This window comes from Leopardus geoffroyi, chromosome B4 (genome assembly GCF_018350155.1).
Source record: "Leopardus geoffroyi isolate Oge1 chromosome B4, O.geoffroyi_Oge1_pat1.0, whole genome shotgun sequence".
NCBI classification, from domain to species: Eukaryota; Metazoa; Chordata; class Mammalia; order Carnivora; family Felidae; genus Leopardus; species Leopardus geoffroyi.
The window spans coordinates 112,280,283-112,286,340 of record NC_059341.1 but is presented as its reverse complement, the minus strand read 5'-3'; the positions used below and the strand labels follow the sequence as shown (position 1 = coordinate 112,286,340).

Here is a 6,058-nt window from a genome sequence, read left to right as displayed (position 1 = left end):
AAGTACAGGTAACAACCTGGGCTTGCAACTGGTGTCTGAAATGGAGGATGATCCTGCAGGACTGAGCCCTTTACCTGTGGGATCGGATGCTATCTCTGGGGCCGGATGGTGTCAGAATCGAGTTCCATTGTAGGACACCCAGCCTGTGTCTGAGAAGTGCGTGTTGGTGGTATGGGGAAAGTTCTCCCTTCGGCATTTGGCCATCAGAAACCATTTAATGAGGCACCCCTTGGGAGAGACACCCAGAAAAAAAAATGAGGGTCACAGAGAGGGAGTCATCGGAAAGAACTTTTAAGCCAAGAAAGTGAAAGTCTGGGTCACGGGAAAACAACTTCTCAGAGAAGGTGAGAACCTGAAACAAGATAAGTCATGCTGGAGTCTGGTATACACGAAGTACTCTGTAAGTGGCAACTGGGATTATATGTAGCAAGTCTTCTATTAGTTAAGTGTCTCTGGCTGGAAGTAACAGCAAATAACTTGAACGTGCTTAAACCAACAAAACTGTGTGCTTGTGTGCGCATGCGTGAATGTGTGTCTGTGGTACTTCTATAAGAAAACAAGAGTTACCTCACAGGACCTGGGGACGAGAGTTCACTTGGCTGTCAAGAGGCACTGGAACCAAGGACTGAAAAACCATTAAACTCAGACAACTTCAATAAGTGAAATGTCTCTACAGACCAACTTTCTCTGCCTCTCAGTCCACTTACTGTGCAAAAAGGGCTTCACCTCCTCTAGTCCATATGAAGAATTTCTTAATGTAAACTCCCCCTGAGTATCCGATTGGTCTAATTTTGCTCAGGTGTCAATATATCCTTCCAATAAACTTTGGCCTGGAGTGTGGGACCCCGTAGCATAAAGAGAGGCCCTTGGTGCTCCTCCTGGGATTGAGGTGAGGAGAGGCCCGGTGTATCTGTAGTTCCGGTCTGATGGAGGTCTCCGCGGAGAAAAGAGAACATGCTCATTTTAGGATAACTTGAGGAAGGTTTAATAAAGGGACTCTTTACAAAGGCAATGACAGGGTGTAGGGAATAGGGTCACAGTAGTACTAGGATGTTGCACCCCTACACCCAACCAGAAGAGGAGAAGGATTTCGGAACCCAAAGGCCAAAAGGTGTTGTGAAATTCTTGTGTGGGCTGAAATAGTCCGGGATGACCCTGCAAGAAGGGAAATAAATTCCTTCACTACATGGACCTCTTTTCCTTGGATCTTTTACAGGTCACCCCACTGACCAAACCAAAAGGTAAGGAAGATCCTCAAAACCAGTCTTTGGAGGAGAAGAAAGGTGGAGAGTGTGTCTAGAGGGCAGAGGGATATATATCTGGCAACGACACTTTTCACATTATTCAGTGACAGTAAAGAAAATCACTCTTCCTAATTTTTAATGGCTCACTTTAGAAAGCAAACCAGTGAGTTTATAACACCACACTATCATCGGGGCCAGACAGCTATAATTTCCACTTCAGTCAAAACATGCTGTTTGGGCTCCTGGGTGGCTCAGGCAGTTAAGTGTCCATTTCTTGATTTCACCATAGGTCATGATCTTACGGTTCATGAGTTCAAGTCCCACATTGGGCTCTGCACTGACTTCACAGCCTGCTTGAGATTCTCTCTCTCTCTCTCTCTCTCTCTCTGTCCACCCCTCCTCAAAATAAATAAATAAATAAACAAAAAAAAATAAGCTAGCCATTCTACTTACTCCAAACCCCTACCCCTGCCCCCCACCCCATCACCTCAACCCACTTACCCATCAAAGACCAAATTCAAATCCCATCTACATTCTAAGGCCTTCCATCTAACACTCTCTCCCTTCTCTAATTTTTTAAGCTTTGTATAGTTTGCCACTGACTCGTTCCCTAATTTGCATTGTAATTTTTGTCCAAATTCATGTTCATCCATTTCTGTATCCCTATGGAGGCTTGCACAGATCACTGCCCATAGAAGACACTCAGGAATGTCAGGTAAGTTCCCGAAAGAGGTATGAAGAATTTGGCAAATCTCAGTTTTTCTAGGGCAGTGTCCTCTCTTTTAAGATTGCTTAATGGATCCTTTGCATTTGAAACTTGGAAATCCACAGTTCAACAAGTTAGAACATTTGTGGAAGGATTTATGTTTACCTCACAATGTTGGCACAGCTCAGCTGTTGCCTTTGGGTTACTCTTGAAGAACTTTTATTTACATTTTAAATATTGCTGAGAAAGGGTTTGGTGTTAACTAACACAGAAATGAATCACTCTCCTATTTCTTATAAAGAGATGAGAGGTAGAATTAAAACTATTAAGACTCATGTGAACTGCATCTTAAGATGGTTTTAACTTAAAAGGCAAGTCATACAAGATAAAACTGGAAGTTTTATATAAATACAATAAATATAATAATGTTATATAATTTATATAACTATAAATTAATAAATATAATATAATAAACATAACAATATTCTAATTTAGATTTAGAATTAGAATATTCTAATGATTCTAATTTAAGATTTATTCTAATCCTAATTATTTTAAAAAATAATTATAAATTATATAATTATATAAATATAATAATATAATAAATATAAAAGTATTCTATTTTACACCTTTATCTTGGTCCAATAATTCATTTAGGGCCTGTAAACTGTTCAGCTTTCCAAGTGGGACATTAGAATCAGACAATAGTTCACCCTTTCCAGTCTCATAGTCATGACTTCCCATCTTTATGCTTAGAGACCCTTCCCTGAATGTGTAGGTACTGCTTAAGGCCACACTGTTAAAATAGAAGCCCTTAGCCTTTCTTCTTCACCCTGCCGTCCTTCTACCCTGTTACTTCCGCTTTGAATTCATTAGTGTTGATTCTCTATACTCTTCTCTGTTCCAGCATGCAAACACCACACCACGTTTCTCCTGTCTGCTTACAAGTGTTGAGTTTTCTTGACCCCAGGGCTCTTTCACCAAGTTGGGAGTACTTCATAAGAAACCACAAGTCAAGTAGGAGTTCAACGATGGGGGTAATAATAACTGGTAACTTTGGTGAGAAGGATTAAATGAGATGACGCACTCTGTCCCGGCCCCTGCCAGTCACACGCAGGTGGAAGGTTGGGGGCACTCAAGATTCGGCTCCAGCCTTAACCCACCTGCCATGGCTGAGGAAGACATTGCTGCTGGAGGTGTAATGGGCATTAACACTGCTTCACGAGAGGTGCTGAAGACCACCCTCATCCACGATGGCCAAGCACGTGGAATTGATGGCCTACCACGTGGCACTTGCAAAGCTGCCAAAGCCTTAGACAAGCATCAAGCCCATCTTTGTGAACGTGCATCCAACTATGATGAGGCTATATGTCTGTCAAGTTGGCGGAGGCCCTTTGTGCTGAACACCAAAGCAACCTAGTTAAGGTCAATGACATCAAAAAACTAGGGGAACAAGTGTGCCTCCGTCAAACTGACAAAGAGGGAAAATCCTGCAAAGTGGTTGGTTGCAGTCATGTGGTGGTTGATGACTATGGCAAAGAATCTCAGGCCAAGCAAGGATGTCATCAAGGAATACTGCAAATTCAAGAAATGAACAAATAAAAAACCTTGATTCTTGTGCCTCAAATAAACACATAGATAAATAAAAATGAAAATAAATCAATGATGCACACCAAGCAGCAGCCCCTGGGGATACACGGTAAATAGAAAATAAACATAAGCTCTGTAGTTCTACAAATAATGAGAAGTATGACCTCCCTCCCCAAGATTATTCATCGATGGAGGCCAGATAGCAAACTGGTGTGGCAAGCAGTAGGCACTGGGATCACTTAACATCTCCTCTCCATACTTCTGGGAAGGACTGGCTTGGTTGGTGAGTAAGCAAGTTTGGAAAAGAACAACCTTGGACTCAGTGAGCTCATGTTGTTTCGCATCACCAGTGATAACATCTAAAAAACAACAATACTCACCTCCTACATATCCCCACAAAAACCCTTAGGTGTTTCTCACTGACAGATTTCATCTCTCTCTCAGGGTTCTAGATTCTTAAACTTTTAAGGTCAAACTTCTGCTACAGTCCTAAACTCTGCATAGGCAGCCCTATGGAGAGGTAAACAGTGCTATACTACATGGAGAGAGAGTTTAGCTGGGAAACTACCCTTCTGGCCTTGGTCACCAGTCTTCCCAGAAAAATACCAGATGACTTTGGAAAAATCTATCCTGAATCCCAAGCTTGTAAGACATTTTGTTACTTCTCTTTGAATTCTCCATTCCCCTTCAAGGGTATCACTGATCTTATCTTCCCTCTCCCCAAGCTCTAAAATCCTGCAGTGAATTATAACAATAACAATAAATACCACCACTTACACTGTGATAAACTCTTGGCACACACAGTCCCTTTCAGTCCTCATATTAACTCAGTGATGTAGGTACTAACATTGTTCCTATTTTACAGGTGAGCTACTGAGATTCAGGGAAATTAATTGTTTGTCAAATCTCTGGCAAATAGTGGAGCCAGAAACTTAAACCCATCTTTGAGTTCGAAGGTAATACTTTTTTAAAAAATGTTTATTTATTTTGATAGAGACAGAGGGAGCATGAGTGGGGTAGGGGCAGAGAGAGAGGGAGATAAAGAATCCCAAGCAGAGCTTGACTCGGGACCTGATCTCATGATAAAGAGACGAAATTGAAAGTCAGACGCTTAACCAACTGAAAAACCCAGGTGCCCCCCCCCCCCCCCCCCCCGCCAAAGGTAGTATTTTTAATCTCTGTGCCTGACACTTCCTGGGACCTTCCTCCACCCCTAACATTCATTGTCACCTGGCCAGTTGGGATGATGTTTTTGGCTGTACTCATTTAAGTATATGCTTATGTCTTTTAGTCTATGTTCATATTTAATTCAGTTTAATGCTATGCTGGGCTCTGTAACAGACACAAAGAATTCTGCTTAGTTTTACTTAAAACTTAACCTACTTTACCCAAGTGAGGTGGGTATCCATTTGGATGGTAAATCCTGGATTTATTTCCTTCTCCACACAAAATCAATGGACATGTTAGCAAACACTGGACAGGAGACATTAATCCCTCGATTCTGTTAACCACCAACTCCCTGAAAAGCCCACCAAAATAACCTGTTGATCAAGCAAAGCCAAGTTCATTGCTTATTGCAGTAAGGGAGAGTTCCATCTTGATAAAATGTTAGTGTGTCTCAGAAGAAGGACTTCAAGGATGAATATTGATAAGGTTTAGGCAGTCTGCTTTAAGGTGAGATTTAATAAGTTTGTGATATAATAGTCTAAGTTTGGTGAACTCAGCAAGCCTTGGGTTTTGAAGTAACTCTCGATGAGTAAACAACACTTTGATAAGCATTCTGGTTTTCACAGTTGAACAGTCTATTCTTCAGATAAATAAATTTTCAGGATGTTCTTGAAACAAATAGTTTGCAACTTTATCTGCTTGGACAAGAATGTCCCATAATAGGAAGTTATGCTAAGGTAGCCAGTCCTCTCTCATCTAGCTGCAAGCAGCTTTTGCTCGGATCTTTATGTCTCTTATCTGTAAATAGAGATGATTATAACACTTACCTCATAGAGTTATTATGAGGCTTAATGAATTAATGGAGGCAGAGGGCTTAGAAGGGTGCCTGGCACACAGAAGGTGCTATGTATGTATTTATTATCATCCTTACAACCTAGTACATTTTAATTCGTCTTGCCTTTGCCAGACTGAGGAAGAATTTCAATCTAAATGGATTTTTGAGGATTTTTCTCTAATAAAGTCAGGTTTATAGCAATGGTAGTCACGAAACAGCTCCACATTACTTTGATTTTTAAGTCATTCTGAATAAACTAAATTCACAAAGTGTACTGATATTGCCCTAGGTTTTCTCTCTCCTGAATTCCAGATGCGTATCTCCTAGTTTCTCGAAGTCTAACTACTCATATTTTCCGCTCTAACAAGACAAAATACAACTGACCCTTGAACAGTGCTGGTTTGAACTGTGTGGCCTACTTACACACAGATTTTTAAAAAATAAATGCTGTACAGTATCGTAAATCTATTTTCTCTTCCTAATGATTATCTTGTTTTTAGCTTACTTTCTTGTAAA

The 6,058-nt window shown here is 40.7% G+C and overlaps 1 pseudogene; it reads left to right on the top strand.

Moving 5' to 3' along the window:
• The first annotated feature begins 2,779 nt into the window (after positions 1-2,779).
• LOC123591053 lies at positions 2,780-3,599 on the top strand (annotated as a pseudogene).
• Positions 3,600-6,058: the final 2,459 nt, after the last annotated feature.